General features: G+C 46.4%; 1 long non-coding RNA gene across 1 annotated transcript; it reads right to left on the reverse strand.

Moving 5' to 3' along the window:
* Nucleotides 1–6,045: 6,045 nt before the first annotated feature.
* Nucleotides 6,046–16,243, reverse strand: LOC128116345 (uncharacterized). Its single transcript, XR_008220434.1, has 5 exons — nt 16,106–16,243; nt 14,581–14,690; nt 10,036–10,136; nt 9,922–9,956; nt 6,046–6,322 (listed from the first exon to the last, which is right to left on the reverse strand). It is a non-coding gene; the product is annotated as an uncharacterized LOC128116345 (long non-coding RNA).
* Between the last annotated feature and the right edge of the window lie 1,854 nt (nt 16,244–18,097).

An 18,097-nucleotide genomic window follows, 5' to 3' on the forward strand; every position in this document is an offset into this window, starting at 1 on the left:
ATGAGATAGGTTCTCATGTAGCCAAGGCTGGTCTTGAACTCCTGACATAGCTGAGACTGGCCTTGAACTCGTGATCCTCCAGCCTTCACCTCCCAAGTGCTAGAGTGGCATGCTTATGCCACCATGGCTAGTTTGTTTCGTTTCTCCATCTATAGGGAGTGGATACCTCATGGGGATGCTTTTAGTTTTCAGATACTCCAGTGTGGTTTCTATGCTGGAACATTCTTGCTCTGGCCAGGGTTCACTGGGATAAGTCCTTACTCTTAGGGTCTCATGTCTCTTAGATACTCCTACCTCAGAGCATCCTTCCATGACCCCAGCACCTGCAGAAAACTGTCCTAGAACACGGCACTGTGTCCTGCCTGCCCCCCAACACTGGCCATGGAACAATTCTGCAATTATCAGCACTCCTCTCTCCACACCAGCCCTTTACTCTGCCTACTCCTGCATCCTTGGGGAAGATGCTGAGGCTCCCTTCCTAACCACAGCTCTCCCTCACATCTGTGGTGATGGCTCCAGAATGCCACGCTGCGGCTTCTTTCCAGGAGATGCAATAGCCCATTTGCAATCCTTTTCTTCCCAGACCTCTAGCTGCTGTCTACACTGACACATCCCAGATGATCCGCTGCGCACACACCAGCCGGTTTTTAGCATTTTCCCAGTTCTCCTGTCTCTAAGTGTCAAGCCTGCAAGTTCTCACAGGGTCCTCTTCCTCCTTCATATCAAATAATGCCAGCCACTAATACTCTGTCCTAACAAGACCAGTTTTCTTTTCCATTTCCATCGTTCCCTTCTTGCTAAGCCTTCACTGCTTGTCTTAGAGTTTCTATGCTGTGATGAACACCACGCCCAAACAAACTTGGAGAGGAAAGGGTTTATTTCAGCTTGTAACTCTCAGGTCACACTCTAGCACTAAGGGAAGTCAGGGCAGGAACTTGAAGCAGGAGCTGATGCAGAGGCCATGGAGAAGTGCTATTTACTGACTTGTTCCTCCCGGCTTGTTCAATGGCCCTTCTCCATCAATCATTAATCCAGAAAATGCCTTACAGACTGGCCTACAGGCAATCTGATGGAGGCATTTTGTCAATTGAGATTTCTCTTCCCAGATAACTCTAACTTGTGTCAAGTTGACAAAAGCGAACCGGGACACTGCTCTTAATGACTGAAATGTCTCTTTGATCAACTCATCTCCCTTACCCATTTAGAAAGGTTTAGTGGTTCCCAAATAGCTTACTGAGAGAAGGAAGAGATGTGAGCTCTCAGTGAACGCCTGTTTCCTGAAAATGTGTGTGCATTGGGGTGGGGGTGGAGGTGTTACACTTTTTTTTTTCTTTGACAAGGTCTCACTATTCAGCTCAGGCTGTCTTCAAATTTGCAATCCTCCTGCCTCAGACTCCTAAGTGCCAGAATTATGGGCATGCACCACCATGCCATCTCCAGATTGATTCCCCACCACGCCATCTCCAGATTCCCCGCTACATAGCACCAGCCTTCTCTCCCATGTCCATCATGCAAATCTTCGTCCAAGTGGAGTTCCACACTTCCTGTTTTCTAAACACATCTGGCTCTCCTCAGGCTGAGCCCCTGCTGTTATCTCCAATTTTTTTCCCTACTATATTGTGAGGTATCATGAAGATTATTATTGTACAGAACTTGGGCAGCAGAAGCAGGTAGATCTCTGTGAGTTCAAAGCCAGCCTAGTTTAGATAGCAAGTTCCAGGACAGCCAGGGCTACACAGAGAAACCCTGTCTCAAAAAACAATAAAATAGAAAAAAAATTGTTATTGTACATTACATGCTACCCATTGTACCTCACAATATGCTTAGCATATCAATTGTACTCAACAGTTATGACATCAAATTTTAGCTTGGACTAATATAAAATATTTATTTTATTAATTATTTTACTCTTTAAAAATTATGCATTTAGCCGGGCAGTGGTGGCGCACGCCTTTAATCCCAGCACTCGGGAGGCAGAGCCAGGCGGATCTCTGTGAGTTCGAGGCCAGCCTGGACTACCAAGTGAGTTCCAGGAAAGGCGCAAAGCTACACAGAGAAACCCTGTCTCGAAAAACCAAAAAAAAAAAAAAATTATGCATTTATTATGTGTATGTGAATGTAGGTGCATATTGCCACAGCACATGTGTGTAGGTCACAGTATGTAGGTCACAGGAGAACTCCTGGGAGTCAGTTCTCTCCTTCCACCATGGGATCCAGGGATCAAACGCAGGTCCTCAGACTTGTACAGCAGGCACCCTGACCTGCTGAGCCATCTCCAGGGCCCAGGAATGCATTAATGCATTATTTGTTGTGGTATCAATTGTATGAGTCCTAGGGTACAGCTCACTGACAGAGAGCTTGCCTAGCATTCAAAAAGCTCGGAGCAGGTTTTCTGCAACTACCAAAAAACAAAACCAACAAAAAAGAGAAACAGAGTAAAGTAGAAAATACAATGTAATCATAATACTTTGGAAAGTGAGGCAGGAGGATGACAACTTGGAGAACAGTCTGACCCTGTAACTAACTAACTAAATACACACTACATAAAAAGACAACATCAGAAAATGTCTCAAGTAAGGAAGGTTTGTTCTGTAGAGGCTTATGCTCACTATGAGTGTACATAAACCGAGTAGATTAAAAATACCTTTCTTATTGTGAGGATCCGTCAGAAAGGTGGAAACATCACTGTAATACACATGCAGTGTGTGAGGCATTGTTCTGATCAGCGACTTACATGCTCTTTGCTGAGGGAAAGCAGATCTGAGAACAGTCTGAAGGTGCCGCCTGTTTTCTGCCACCCCCGGAAAGCTGCCCTAAGCACAGCAAGATCCTGCCTGCAGTGACACACTCTTCTACTAAGAGGGAAAATAAACACCTGACAAACCTGGACAATTAAGACACCATAGGCTGTGCTGTGCTTGGTGATGCTGTGCAGTGCGGTGCAGTGTGGTGCAGTGCAGTGTGGTACTGTATGGTGCAGTGTGGTGCTGTATAGTGCAGTGTGGTGCTGTGCAGTGTAGTGCAGTGCTGTATGGTGCAGTGCTATGCAGTGCAGTGCTGTGTGGTACTGTGCTTTGTTCAGTGTAGTGCAGTGTTGTGTGGTGCAGTGCAGTGTTGTGTGGTACTGTGCTTGGTGCAGTGCAGTGTTGTGTGGTGCAGTGTGGTGCTGTATGGTGCAGTGCTGTGCTGTGCTGTGCTTGGTGCAGTGCAGTGCAGTACAGTGTTGTATGGTTCACTATAGTGTTTTGCTGTGCGGTGCAGTGCTGTGCGGTGCAGTGTTGTGTGGTGCAGCGTGGTGCTGGCTGTATGGTGCAGTGTGGTGCTGCATGGTTCAGTGCGGTGCTGTATGGTGCAGTGCGGTGCTGTATGGTGCAGTGTGGTGCTGTATGGTTCAGTGCGGTGCTGTATGGTGCAGTGCGGTGCTGTATGGTGCAGTGCGGTGCTGTATGGTGCAGTGTGGTGCTATGCCGTGCGGTGCTGTGTGGTACTGTGCTTGGTGCAGTGTAGTATGGTGTTGTATGCTTCAGTGTAGTGCAGTGCTGTATGGTGCTGGCTGTATGGTGCAGTGCGGTGCTATGCCGTGTGGTGCTGTGTGGTACTGTGCATGGTGCAGTGTAGTACAGTGTTGTGTGGTTCAGTGCAGTGCTGTGCTGTGCAGTGCTGTGCTGTGTGGTGCTGTGCTGATTTTTGAGGTGTAGTCTCACTGTTCAGCACACGTTCATCTGGAACTCTAGATCCTCCTGCCTCAGCCTTTGGATCATGGGCATGTGCACTCACTCCTGGCCTCAGGCCTCAGACTCAGAATCAAGAGAAGCACATTAGAGTTCTTGCTTTGTCGTTAATTAGCTGTATGATGTTGAATAAAGTGCTTGATTTCTGTTGTTTTGTTTTTGTTTTCTGAGACAGGGTTTCTCTATGTAACAGCTCTGGCTGTCTTGAAACTTGTTCTGTAGACCAGGCTGGTCTTGAACTCACAGAGATCCTCTTGAAGGTTTGCACCATCATCACCCGTCTTAAAGTGCTTGACTTCTATAAACTTTAGTTTAATGAATAAAAAAATATATATGCTAGGTGTGATTCTGCACACTTGTAATCCCAAGACTTGGGAGACTGAAGCAGAAGGATCCTAAGGTCAGGGTTAACCTGAGCTACATAATGAGTTCTAGGCTCTCTCTCTCTCTAAAAAAAAAACAAAAACAAAAACAAAACAAAACAACACCTTTAATCCCAGCACTCGGGAGACATAGCCAGGCCGATCTCTGTGAGTTCGAGGCCAGCATGGGTTACAGAATGAGTTCCAGGAAAGGCACAAAGCTACACAGAGAAACCCTGTCTCGAAAAACAAAACAAAACAAAACAAAAACAAAAACAAACAAACAAACAGACAAAAAAAAAAAAACAAACCTGGTTCTATCCCAGCACTTGGGAGGTAGAAGCAGGAATACCGGAAGTTCAAGGTCATCCTCAGCTACAGAGTGAGTTTGAGCCATGGGCTATAAGAGAATCTGCCGAAAACAAACAAGCAAAAACCCCAGGACCCACACCCTGTCATCCATAACCTTGTTAAAATCAAGTTCCGTGTAGATAAGATTGTGGGACGCTGTAGATGTCAAGTAAACGAGGAAGGACCAGTGTCTGTAAATCACACCACAGAATACGTAAGGCCTGAGTCTGGGTTTTAAAGGTGGATTCTGTTGTGGAGTAGAACATCTGTAAAGACGTGCATCTGTTTCACCTTGCCTGCCTAAAGCACCTGATTGGTCTAGTAAAAAGCTGAATGGCCAATAGCAAGGCAGAGAGAAAAGGGGAGGCAGCCAGCTGGGGGCAGCCTGCCAGACACGGAGGAAGCAGGAGAGCAGGATAGACAGTACGTAGGTATGTACATGAGGTAAATGAGCCACGGGGCAGCAAATAGATTAAATGAAATGGGTTCATTTAAGTTAAAAAAAAAGGCAGCAAGAAAGAAGCCTAAGCTAAGGCTAAGCATTCATAATTAATCGTAAGTCTCAGTGTCATGATTTGGGGGCTGGTGACCCAAAAAAGCCTGCTACAAGGCTCTCCCTATGGATCTGGCTGGCTTCTCCTGCCTCCATCGCCTTCCTGCTTATCTCTGATTTGGTTGTCCTCAGTAGAAACCCGGTTTGGACTGGTTGTGCTGGGAAGGAACTGAGTCACTCACCCGATTGGGAAACTGGAGAGCATAGTGAGCTCAGAGCAGGGCTTCTCTAGGGCCCAGACAGGTCTCTAAGCCACTCTCCACCTGCCTGACTGGTGGCCTTCCTCTCTGCTTCAGAACCAGTAGGGTTTCATTCTTGGGCAGCTTCCCTAAGTGGAGGAAGCAGAGGCCGCCAGCCACAGGCTGCCTCTTCAGGACGGATGGTAAGGAGTACTTCACAGCTCCAGCCCCAGTCCTGAGAGGACTATGTCTGCTGCCTCCCTCGGATCATAAGTCAAATCCCAAACCAAAACCAGTTGCTAGGGGTACCTGGGACACAAGCTGACCCCTGGAGGTAGAGGAGGAGTCATCCAGACTGAAACAGAGGCCTTCCAGAGTCTTCTCAAGGAGAATGAGCAAAGATTCTGAGGGAGGAGGCCCTTAATGCTGAAAAGGGTTAGTTTAGAAAGACGTCACAGCCTTTAATTCTAGCGCTCAGGAGGCTGAGGCATGTGGGTCTCTGCAAATTCGAGGTCAGCCTGGTCTACACGGGGAGTTCCAGCCCAGCCAGGCTGCACATTGGAGACTCTATCTCAACAAACAAACAAACAAACAAACAAACAAACCAGGGCCAGTTAAATGGTTCATCAGGTAAAGGTTCTTCTCAACAAACCTGATAACCTGAGTTGGATCCCAGAACCCATGTGCTAGAAGAAGAGAATTGACTCTCACTCGTCCTAACCTACACACACACACACACACACACACACACACACACACACACACACACACACGTACAATAATTTTGAAGGTGGGTGTATTAGTCGGCGTTCTCTAGAGTAACAGAGCTGTATACAGAAAGGGAATTTATTGGAATGACTTACAGGAGTAGTCCAACAATGGCTGCCTATGAACACAAAGTCCAAGAATCCAGTAGTTGCTCAGTCCACGAGGCTGGATGCCTCTGCTGGTCTTCAGTATGTGCTGGAATCCCAAGAACGTAGACTCTACTGCCAGTGAAGGAATGGATGTGCTGGCAAGGAGGGCAAGCAGGCAGAAAGCAAAGCTTCCTTCTTCCACGTCCTGTGAGGCTTCTGGCAGAAGATGTGGCCCAGATTAAAGGCGTGTGTCTTCCCACCTCAAGATCCAGGTTAGAAGTGGAGATCCCTATTCAAATTAAGCAAAACAAAACTCTCTCACTGGTCTGCCCTCCATTTTGGGATTTTAGTTAATTCCAGGTGGTCAAATTGACAACTGAAAAGAGCCATGTGGAGGGAGGGCAGCAAAAGCTGTCGTCGGAGACAAGGGTATTTTAGAAGGGACATAGGAAAGAGCTCCCTAATTTGTGTGTGCACATATATGTTCATGTGTGTGCATGTGCAAGCCAAAGGTTGACATCTGGTGTCTCCCTCCATCACACTCTGCAGTATATGTGTGTATGTTTGTGTGTATACAAACATGTATTTTTTTTTCTTTTTTAGAGTATACAAATTTATAGAGACAGAAAAATTAGACCTTATCTCAAGATGGAGGAGAAAGGAATATAGAGCAATGATTTCCTAAATACAGAATCTCTGTTTTGTGTGATGGAAAAGTCCCACAAATGGACAATAGTATCAGGACATAATATCATGAATGTAATAAATCAATACAATTAATGTAATTAATGAATATCAGAAATATAATTATTGAATGAATACTGCGAATGTAATCATTGAATACCACAAATGTAATTAATATCATGAGTGTAATTAAAAATAATTAATTAATTAAAATAACTTTTTTTGTTTTTTTGAGACCGGGTTTCTCTGTGTAGCTATCCTGGCTGCCCCAGAACTCACGCTGTAGACCAGGCTGGCCTTGAACTCACAGAGATCCACTCGCCTCTGTGCTGGGATTAAAGGTGATCGCCACCACATCCCACTTCACTGCGTTATTTTTCGAGACCGCATCTCACTGAACTTGGAGCTCACTGGTTCCTCTAGACTGACTGGCCAGCGAGCTGTCTTCCCTTTCACAGGACTGGGATCGCAGGAATGTGTCACCGTGACTTTTACAGGGGATCTGGTGATCAAGCTCAGGTCCCCAAGCTTTTGAGGCAAGTGCTGTAGCAGCCGGGCCATCTCTCCGCCCCACTCCGTGATTTGGAAGCACAAGAGCAATCGATATGAATACCTATGAGGGAGAACTTGCAGGTGTGCGGATCAGCGAGTGGAAAACTCTAGGACAGGGCAGGCAACTTCTGGGGAGCTGTTAGCACACAGATCGGCACTGATGGGAACACGTGAACACGTTGTTTTCCTCACTGTAGCAACAGACTGTATTATTTTGTCCCTGAGGCGGTTTTACAGTTCTTGAGACAGTTTACAGTGTAGCCGAGGATGGCCTTGAACTGTCAGCCTGTCTTTGCCTCTGTCTCCCAAGGGCTAGGTAATGGTGGCTAATGAGCCACCATTACCAGATGAAGCAATATTTCTCCCTAAAGCAACATCGAACTGTGAAACACCTGAGGTCTTCCCAGTCTTAGAATGTTGCTACTCATTGTGGAAGGCTTTACATTTAATCATCAGCATAGGAAAAAATATTTGCATTCTCTTTTTTTCTAATGATTCATTTATTATGCATTTATGTGCATGGATGTTTCGCCTTCATGTATGCCTGTGTGAGGGTGCCAGATCCCCTGGAACTGGAGTTACAGACAGTTGTGAGCTGCCATGTGGGTGCTGGGAATTGAACCCGGGTCTGCTAGAAGAGCAGCCAGTGCTCCTCACCGCTGAGCCATCCCTCCAGCCCCAATTGCGTTCTTTCTAATACTGACCCATCTCAGCCAGGTTTAGGAACCTTGCCGCATGTGTGAAGGTGCCTATGTGGAGAGTGCTTTGAGGCGGGGCTGCCCTGTCTCCTCCAGGAACTAAATCCAGAGTGAGGACCGAGGATGGGGCCAACACTGGCTCAGGAGAGCTTCCCTCAAAAAGGTTCCTGAACTCTGGCCCTTTGCTCTAATTGCTGTGGACGTGCCAGCAGCGCTAAATGGCTCCCAAGGGTGGGTCTTGCTGATGCTGGGTCAAGGTCTGCTTATTTAGTGCCAAGGACTACACAAAGTAAAAATTCCTCTGATCTCAAGCCTTAGCAAAGGTTATGTTGCCTGGGAGAGGAAAAGCTTAGGGTGGCGCACATGTGTGCAGGGTGGGAGGAGATGGGAGAAGTCAGAGGCAAGAGATACGCCCTCGCTAACTGAAGAGTTACAGTTCCTATAACCAACCCCCAGTGACACACTCAGCCTTCATACACACTGACTTTTTTTTTTGAGCTGAGGATTGAACCCAGGGCCTTGCGCTTGCTAGGCAAGCGCTCTACCACTGAGCTAAATCCCCAACCCTACACTGACTTCTGAAAGGCTTGATTTTTTTTTCATTATTACATTTATTTATCGGGGAGGGGTGTATGTACATGTGCCATGGCACAAGTGTGGTGTTGAGAAGACAACTTGTAGGAACTGGCTCTTTCTTCCCGCGTCGTGGGACTGGCAGATCAAACTCAGGGTCGTCAGGCCTGGCGGCAAGGACCTTTACCTGCTCAGACGTGTCTTAGTCAGAGTTACTACTGCTGTGACGAAACACCGTGACAGAAAAGCAAGTTAGGGAGGAAACGGTTTACTTGGCTAACACATTCCGAGTCAGTGCGCTGAGGGAAGTCAAGGAGCTCAAGCCAGGCGGGAACCTGGAGGAGGAGCTGATGCAGAGGCTGTGGAGGGTGCTGCTTACTGTCTTGCTCCTCATGGCTTGCTCCACCTGCTTTCTTATAGAAATCAGAACTACCACAGTGGTGGTGCCAATACTTAGGAGGCAGAGGCAGGCAGATTTCTGAGTTCAAGGCCAGCCTGGTCTACAGTGAAAGGACAGCCAGGGCTACACAGAGAAACCCAGTCTTGAAACACACACACACACACACACACACACACACACACACACACACACACACAGATTAAGAACTGCTATCCCAGGGGTGTCTCCTACCACAATGGGCTAGGCCCTCCCACATCAATCACTAATTAAGAAAATACCTGAGCTGGGTGATGGTGGCTCACTCCTTTAATCCCAGCACTTGGGAGGCAGAGCCAGGCAGATCTCTAAGTTTGAGGCCAGCCTGGTCTACAGAGTGAGTTCCAGGACAGCCAGGGCTACACAGAGAAACCCTGTCTCCAAAAAAAAAAAAAAAAAAAAAAAAGCTGAAAATACCCTACAGTCTTTTTTTTTTTTTTTTTTTTTTTTTGATTTTTTGAGATAGGGTTTCTCTGCGTAGTTTTGGTGCTTGTCCTGGATCTCACTCTGTAGACCAGGCTGGCCTCGAACTCACAGAGATCTGCCTGGCTCTGCCTCCCAAGTGCTGGGATTAAAGGCATGTGCCACCACCGCCCGGCGTTGCCTACAGTCTTATGGAGGCATTTTCTCAAGTGAAGTTCCCTCTTCTCTGATGACTCTAGCTTGTGTCAAGTTGGCATAGACCAGCCAGTGAACCCTCTCCTTGGCCTGGTTAGTTCTTCACCGTCTACAATGGTTCTAGACTACTCTACCTTTTTAACTGTCGTAGGATATATCTTAGGCTTATCAGTTAATTTTCAGAGTATAAATCTGAGGCCATGTCTATGAACAATGTGTTCTAAATTAAGGACAGTGTCTACCTTAATTGACTACTCCAGGCAGGCACTGTCCATATAAACCCCTGATAATGGGGCTGGAGATTCAGCTTGGTAGCAGAGTACTCACTTAGCGAGGGAAGGTCCTGGGTTCAGTCCTCAGCTCTAGAAGAAATAAACAGACAAAATCATAAAGCCTTGGTGATAAAGATTATGGCCATAGGGAGTTTCAGAGATGGCTTACTGGTTAATAGCAGTTGCTGTCCTTCCAGAGAACCTGGGTTCGGTTCCCATCACTGACGCCAGGCAGCTCAACCATCTGTAACTCCTGAGCCCTTGTGGCATCTAGACATATACACAAATAAAAAGAAACGTTACAACCCCACAAATGGACAGTAGTATCAGGACATAATAGCAAGAATGTAATAAATGAATACAATTAATGTAATTAATGAATATCATAAATATAGTTATTGAATGAATACTGCGAATGTAATCAATGAATACCACAAATGCAATTAATATCATGAGTGTAATTAATGACTATCATGAGTGTAATTAAAAAAATAAATTAATTAATAAAAAAAGAGAAAAAGAAACGTTACAACCATAATGATTGAAACTGAAGGCTACTTCCTGTACTTTATTTCAGACCAGACCTCCTTCTGTCTCTTGGCGGTGTTTGTCCCAAACTATGTCACTTTTTTATTGAAGTGTGAAATCAGTAACAAGGCCAAACCCCACTGAGCAGTGACTGGACTGAGCCGGTTACCCTGCAGATCCATGTCTCAGCTCTTGGGGGAGGGCGGGGTTCCACACATTCTAGATAAAGAGCAGGGGAGGGCGATGGGCTCACGGCAGGAGGAATATTTGTTTTTTTCCTGGGAATTTGGGGTCACCACTATTCACAACTTTTAAGCCTTAACCACCTGGAGGGTGTTCAGTTTAGCAAACGAATGATAATGAAGCTCCAGGTTGTCTGTGGTCACTCTAGCAGGCGTCTGAAATCCCACCCTCTGGGATTTTTCTTTCTTTTTTTCTTTCTTCCCTACAAACAGGTGTCTGCTAGCATCAGAGGCCCTTGGAATGAAGGGTGAGCACCCAGGGCCTCATTCCTCCGAGAGATTGCCCCGGACAGCTCCCTTCCCTCATCTTTTCTGCCTGCTTCTTCTTTCCAGGCCTTCAGAAGGCTGTGCTCAACCCAGCACCTCACTCTTGTTCCTGTTCTCTTCCTCCAGAAAGACCCAGGGAGGAGCCACGACCCTCGGAATGAGAAGGGAAGTAGAGTCACAGGGTGAAGCCCGAAGCTTCGGCCCCAAATCGTAAAAGGCAAAAATAAACTCCAGCCACACTGATGGCACAGTCATCCCAGCGTGGGGTCTAAGCTTTGTTTTGATTTACTGTGACAGGAAAAGAGGAAGCTCTGGAGTTCAAGGCCAGCTTCAGCTATATACCAAGTTTGGAGGTCAGCCTGGGTTACCTGAGACCCTATCTCAATAAAACAAAACATTTCTGCCGGGCGATGGTGGCGCACGTCTTTAATCCCAGCACTCAGGAGGCAGAGCCAGGCGGATTTCTGTGAGTTCGAGGCCAGCCTGGACTACCAAGTGAGTTCCAGGAAAGGCGCAAAGCTACACAGAGAAACCCTGTCTCGAAAGACCAAAAAAAAAAAAACAAAACATTTCTAAAAGAAAGAAAATGGAATTAAGTTTAAGTCTTTCCCAGAGGTCTGAGAGAATGTCACAAAACTGTATTATACATTGCTTAGTAAAACACTTTCGCCGGGCGGTGGTGACGGCGGTAGCTACGGCGGAAGCACACCTTTAATCCCAGCACTCGGGAGGCAGAGCCAGGCGGATCTCTGTGAGTTCGAGGCCACCTGGTCTACAGCGTGAGTTCCAGGAAAGGCACAAAGCTACACAGAGAAACCCTGTCTTGAAAAACAAAAAAACAAAACAAAACAAAACAAAAAAGACAAACTGCCTTTGCCTTTCTGTGGCCTAAGAAACGACTAGCCATCTCTCTTTTTTTCCAGATGATGGACAAAGCCTAAGTATGCTTTTTTTTTCTTTCCTATTTTTATTTTTGTTTTTAAAGACAGGGTCTCTCTACATAGCCCTGGCTGTTCTGGATCTCGCTCTGTAGCCCAGGCTGGCCTTGGATGCACAGAGATCCACCTGCCTCTGCCTCTCGAGTGCTGAGATCAAAGGTGTGCGCCACCAACCCCATTCTAGGTATGCTTCTTCACTCCCCTTTGGGGCTACCTTCCTCTTTTTCTGAGGCTCTCCTGACGCCAGGCGGCTGAGCTCCCTGCCTCATCTCTGGCAGTGTGACTTTTGTTTCTTCTCTGGTCTTTCCTCCCTTTCAGCCATGAGAAGCGTGCCCCAGGGTTTTCCTTTTAAACTCAAAGTTGTCCGCACACTTGTTTCCCTCTGTGATTGTTGTTAAATTATTTTATTTTATTTTTAGTTTTCAAAGACAGGGTTTCTCTGTGTAGCCCTGGCTATCCTGAAACTCACTCTGTAGACCAGGCTGGCCCTGAACTCAGAGATTCCCTCTCCCTCCCGAGTGCTGGGATTAAAGGCGTGTGCCACTACCGACCAACTGCAAATTCTTTTATTAATGAAACAAAGATCCCCAAGAGAGCATCCCAATTTCCCAGGTATCCTGTGATGGCTCTGCTGGGACTCCCCAAGATTTCCAGTATCATTTCTTTCCTACCTTTTAATTCTTTAGTTAGAGGGAGGGAAAAAAAGAGCCCCCTTCTTCTTGTTTCTCATTAAATTCAGTAGCTGTCCTTAAGCAACTGTTGTCCTAATCGGTAATTGCAACTCCACAGCCGTTGGCCGTACTGGCCATAGCCAGGCGGGAATCTGTTCCTCGGGCACCAGCTCTATCACGGCCCCTAAAGGAAATTTTATTTAGATCTCTGTCCCTCTACAGAACTCGGGATTCAAAGGTTGAGGCGAAATTCTGCTTGCTCAGAGAGGTTGAATAGCAAGCAAGTAGCTGACCTTCTCTCCCAGCTCAGGACTCCCCCAAAACAGGGCGTCCTTCTGCTCTGCCCCCACTTCAGAACCCTAGCTACACATGGTTCCTCCTGCCACTTCCTTCTGGCTGGTTGCTGACTCAGCCTCCTGACCACAGGTTACTTTTATTTAATCAAAGAAATGTAACATGTCTTTGCATCATTAAACCACTATTCCACAGCATAAACGGATGTAACACAAATTAATATTCTACAACACTTTCTGTGTCCTCTAGGGGCCAGCACGAGAGTCCAGACAAGAACTGGGCATGTATGTGTTCTGAGTACGTCTTCCAGGATGGGAATGACACAGACTCATGAGACACACCAGCCACAGTGAGTCAGACTTTGCAAAACATACTGCCGGGACTGATTCTGGGGAGGCGGGGTGATGGAGGAGGGTGGTGCGTTCCTTTAATCCCACAGCACTCAGGAGCAGAGGCAGGCAGATCTCTGTGAGTTTGAAGTCATCCTGATCTACAGAGTGAGTTCCAGGGCAGTCAGGACTACACAGAGAAACTCTGTCTTGAAAAACAAAAACAAAAACAAAATGAACAAACAAACAAAAAAGATAAATAAATAAATAAAAAGAGAAGTTCTTACTATGTACTCTGGCTGGTCCGGAACTCATGTAGACCAGGCTGGCCTCAAACTCAGAGATCTGCCTGTTCTGCCTGCTAAATGCTGGGCTTAAAGGTGTGTGCCATCTATTTATTATTATTATTTTTTTTTATTTATTTTTTTTTGGTTTTTCGAGACAGGGTTTCTCTGTGTAGCTTTGCGCCTTTCCTGGAACTCACTTGGTAGCCCAGGCTGGCCTTGAACTCACAGAGATCCGCCTGGCTCTACCTCCCAAGTGCTGGGATTAAAGGCGTGCGCCACCACCGCCCGGCTATTATTTATGAATATATGTGTGTGCCTGAGTGAGTGTGTCCCACATGTGGGCAAGGACCTGAAGAGGCCAGAAGAGGGCATCTGACCCCTGTATCTGGAGACACAGGCGGTTGTGAGCTGCCATGTGGGTGCTGGGGGTCAAACCTGAGTCCTCTTGCAAAAGCTTGGGTGCTTAACCACTGAACCATCTCTCCAGCCCAGAACTCCTACTTTGAGTTTACGTCAATGCTGAAAGAATAGGAATCGGTACCAATCCAGAATCGGTATTTAAAGATTCCCCACTACGGCCAGAGAGATGGCCCAGCAGGTAAGTGCTCTTCCTACCAAGTCTACTGACCTCAGTTTACTCCCCAGGACCCACACAGAAGGCAAGAACCAACTCCTAAAAGTTGTCCTCTGACCTCTATATGTACACAAAAATAAACAAATGGGGAAAATTCTTAAATATTTCATGAATGAGATTTTCTCCCCCTCTTCCTTGGTAGATAACTATCCTGGTGAATGGCCCCAGTCCCCTTGGAAGGCTAAAAAAAGATTTATAATACTACAGCAGTGGGCACACCTTTAGTCTCAGCACTCGAGAGGCAGAGGCAGGGGGATCTCTGAATTAGAGACCAGCCTGGTCTACAGAGTGAGTTTCAGGACAGCTGGGGTTATATAGAGAGGCCCTGACTCAAAATAAATAAATAAACAAAATATTTATATTTGTGTGTATATCTACATAAATATAGATGTAAATACATGTATGTGTAAGTGCATGTGTTTATACACATAAATGTCCATGTGCAATAGGATCTTCCCTTTAGAGTTGGAAGCTCATTATATTCTTTGTTTACAAAAGCTCTATGGCAGGAAATCCTTGCTTACCCCAAAGCTGGCTCTCTGTAACTTGGTCAAAGTATCCACTTGATTACAGTATCTCCAGATGATAGCATTTTGCTACTGCATGCCATGGCCTGATAGCATTTGCCTCATCACTGGAGAAAAAAAAAAAAAAAAGGCCTTTAAAGACTTAAAGGCATTATTATGTGGTCAATAACCCAATTGCAGCTAACCCAGAGGCGGTGGAGGTTCCCTGCCCTGCTCTCTTCCTCTGGTGCCCTTCCACACAGTCTGGATCAGTGTGGTTCAGTGCGAGAGAGAAGCTACCAGGAGTGTGTGTAAAACAGGCTTGTGACAGAGCTATGACCTCAAACAGTGTGAAAGCTGATGAATGGCCCATGTGGAGCTGCTGCTCACAGTGCTTGTGTGTGTGTGTGGGGGTGTTTAAGAGATGGGGGAGGGAGGAGGGTGTGGTGTGTGTGTGCACAGGCAGAGGACAGAGGAGGATGTGGTGTGTGTGTGCACAGGCAGAGGATGGAGGAGGATGTGGTGTGGTGTGTGTGTGCACAGGCAGAGGATGGAGGAGGATGTGGTGTGGTGTGTGTGTGCACAGGCAGAGGATGGAGAAGGTGTGGCATGTGTGTGCAGGGTGATTGAGCAGGTCATCGCCCCAAATCTTTTTAAATATGAAAACCTCAGGACTGGGGCTATGACTCAGTTGGTAGAATGCTTGTCTCCCATGCATGAACACCTGGGTCAGGTTCCCCTGCATACACCAGGTGTGGTGCTAGAAGGGTCAGAATTCCAAGGTCATTCTTCACTGAATAGGGAATTTGAGGCTAGCCTGTGCTACAAGAGACCATGTCTAAAAATAGAAAAAAGGGGGAAAAAGAATGAAAAAAGGTGCAATATTCTTTAGATTCTTCTCTCTCTCTCTCTCTCTCATTCTCTCTCTGTTTTTGTTTTTGTTTGTTTGTTTGTTTTGAGACAGGGTTTCTTTGTGTAGTTTTGGTGCCTGTCCTGGATCTCGCTCTATAGACCAGGTTAGCTTCGAACTCACAGAGATCTACCTGCTTCTGAAGGCATGCACCACCATGCCCTGCAAATATGGTTTTTTGTTTTTGTTTTTGTTTTTGTTTTTTTGAGACAGGCAGTTGTGAGCCACCATGTAAGTGCAGGGAACCAAACCCAGGTCCTCTGCAAGAGCAACAAGTGTTCTTAACTCCTGAGCCAACTCTCCAGCCTCTACATCTATTTTTAAATCCCGACAGTCAAAATGCAAGCCCTCATTGGGGTATGGCTGTCCCAGGCCAGTCTCTGGACTCTGACTGCTGCAGGCCTGAATAGGAGGGCGAGTCTCTGACCCATACCTACACCTGTTGGCTTATTTTTGTGTTGAGAACTGGCTAAAACAGACTTTCACCACATAAGAGTGGGCTTGGCCTCCTGCCATGGCTAGAACTTAGAGAATGTGCCACCACACCCAGCTTGTAACTGTGAGCTTTTAACTCCTTTCTCAAGAGGAAATCTTTGCCTTTGTTCACAAAAAGAAGAAAAAAAACCTACTTACCAGTGACCAGAGACGCGGTTCCCAGGCATCTGAAACCAATGGTCTCAGAGAAAGTGTTCTCAAGTCTCTTGAGCCATTGGTGTCCTTGTGTTGAGAAAGCCGAGTTTAGTCTGAGCTGCTACCCCAGGCTGTACAAAAACAAAGACCTAAGAAAGATGATGTTTGGCTTGTTTTTTTTTTTTTTTTTTTTTTTTGGAGATGGGACCTCACGTTGAATCTCAGGCTGGCCTGTCACTCACACTGAGACCCAGTTTGATTTTGAACTCAAAGTGATCCTCCTGCCTCAGTCTCTCTCAAATGCTGGGATTATAAGTGTGAACCATCATATCCATCTTTTTTTTTCCCCCACCCCAAAACAGGGTTTCTCTGTGTAGTTTTGGAGCCTGTCCTGGAACTCACTCTGTAGTCAAGGCTGGCCTCAAACTCACAGAGATCTGCCTCCAGAGTGCTGGGATTAAAGGTGTGTGCCACCACTGCCCAGACCATGTCTAGCTTTAGTCCAATTTTTAAATATAAATATTGAAGTGGACAGTTAAGTACTCATAATCAACATATTAAGCTCTCCCTTTTTGGGGTTCTATGTGGGAACGAACCCAGGTACCCATGAATGCTAGGCAAACCCTCTACCACTGAGATACATGTCTAAACTTTTTTTTCATTTTTTTTTCATTTTGTCACAACTTCTTACCAGATGGCCAGGATGGACTCAAACTCTGGATCTTCTTGTCTCACCTTCCTAAGTAGTTGGAATTACAGGTGTGTGCCGCCGCATCTGACAATTTAGGTCTTTTTTTTTTATTGTTATGTTTTGTTTTTAAGAAATGTCTTTCTTTAGAAACAGTGGCGTCTTAATGTTTAAACCCTCAGGTACTGAGAAGGTTAAGACATTGCCAGATGCATTCTGACTGCCCTTGTGACCCAGCTTCAAGACCGGACTCTCCCTCAGGATGACATCACTAAACACAAGGAATGCTTTTGTGTTTTAGCCCTGTGTGTGCTGGAAACCAGCTCTCCCGTGGTCTGAGCCCTGTAATTCTGCCTCTATTATCCCTTGACGCCTGAGTGGAGCTGCTGACAGGGATGGTGGCCCAGGTCTCTGGTCCTAGCACTCAGGTGGGGAGGCAGGAGGATCACTGTCCCCTGAAGGTCAGATTAGTTTATGTAGAAGTTCTAGATCAGCTAATAGTGAAACTCTCAAAAACCAAACCAAACAAACACAGGGTTGGAGAGGCAAGAGGGCCTGCACAAGAATCCAAGTTCAGATTCCCAGCATCCATGTGAAAAGCCAGATAGAGCACAAATATGCCTATAAGTCCAGTGCTGGGGGACAGGTGGAGACAGGAGGATGGCTGGGACTTGCTGGTCATCAGCCTTGCTCCAGATTCAGTGAGAAACTTTGTCTCAAGGCAATAAGATGGAGAGGGATTGAGCAGGACACCTGACGCTCTCCTCTGGCCTCTGCATATACACACACATAAACACACACACACCACACACACACACACACCCCACATATACACATATACACAACCCACACCCACACCTGAACCCACCCCCCCACACATACACTCCCACCCTCACATATACCCCACCCCCACATACACGCCCATGCCCACACCCACTCACACACATGTACACACTCATACACACACACACACACACACACACACACACACACACACGACTACTCACACCCCCCACACACACACATAATCCCCACACACACATCAAACCATGCTGAGAGGAAGACAACCCATGTTTGCCAAGCTGAATCAGGGTCACACCAGTTGATTTTTCTTTAGTTTACAGGACTAAATCCAAACGGTTTTCTTTAGGGCTAAGAACGTGTACTTCTCTTTAGTATTCTCCTAGCCCCTGAGTGATTCACAACTAGAGACAATCACTCTCATTTTGGCCTTTTCCCACCCATGGTGGGGATCAAACTGTACAGGGCCTTGTATATGCTGGTCAAGGGCTGTCACTAACCTGTAC

The sequence above is a fragment of the Peromyscus californicus genome, unplaced genomic scaffold (genome assembly GCF_007827085.1).
Source record: "Peromyscus californicus insignis strain IS unplaced genomic scaffold, ASM782708v3 Scaffold_20__1_contigs__length_68692818, whole genome shotgun sequence".
Classification (NCBI taxonomy): Eukaryota; Metazoa; Chordata; class Mammalia; order Rodentia; family Cricetidae; genus Peromyscus; species Peromyscus californicus.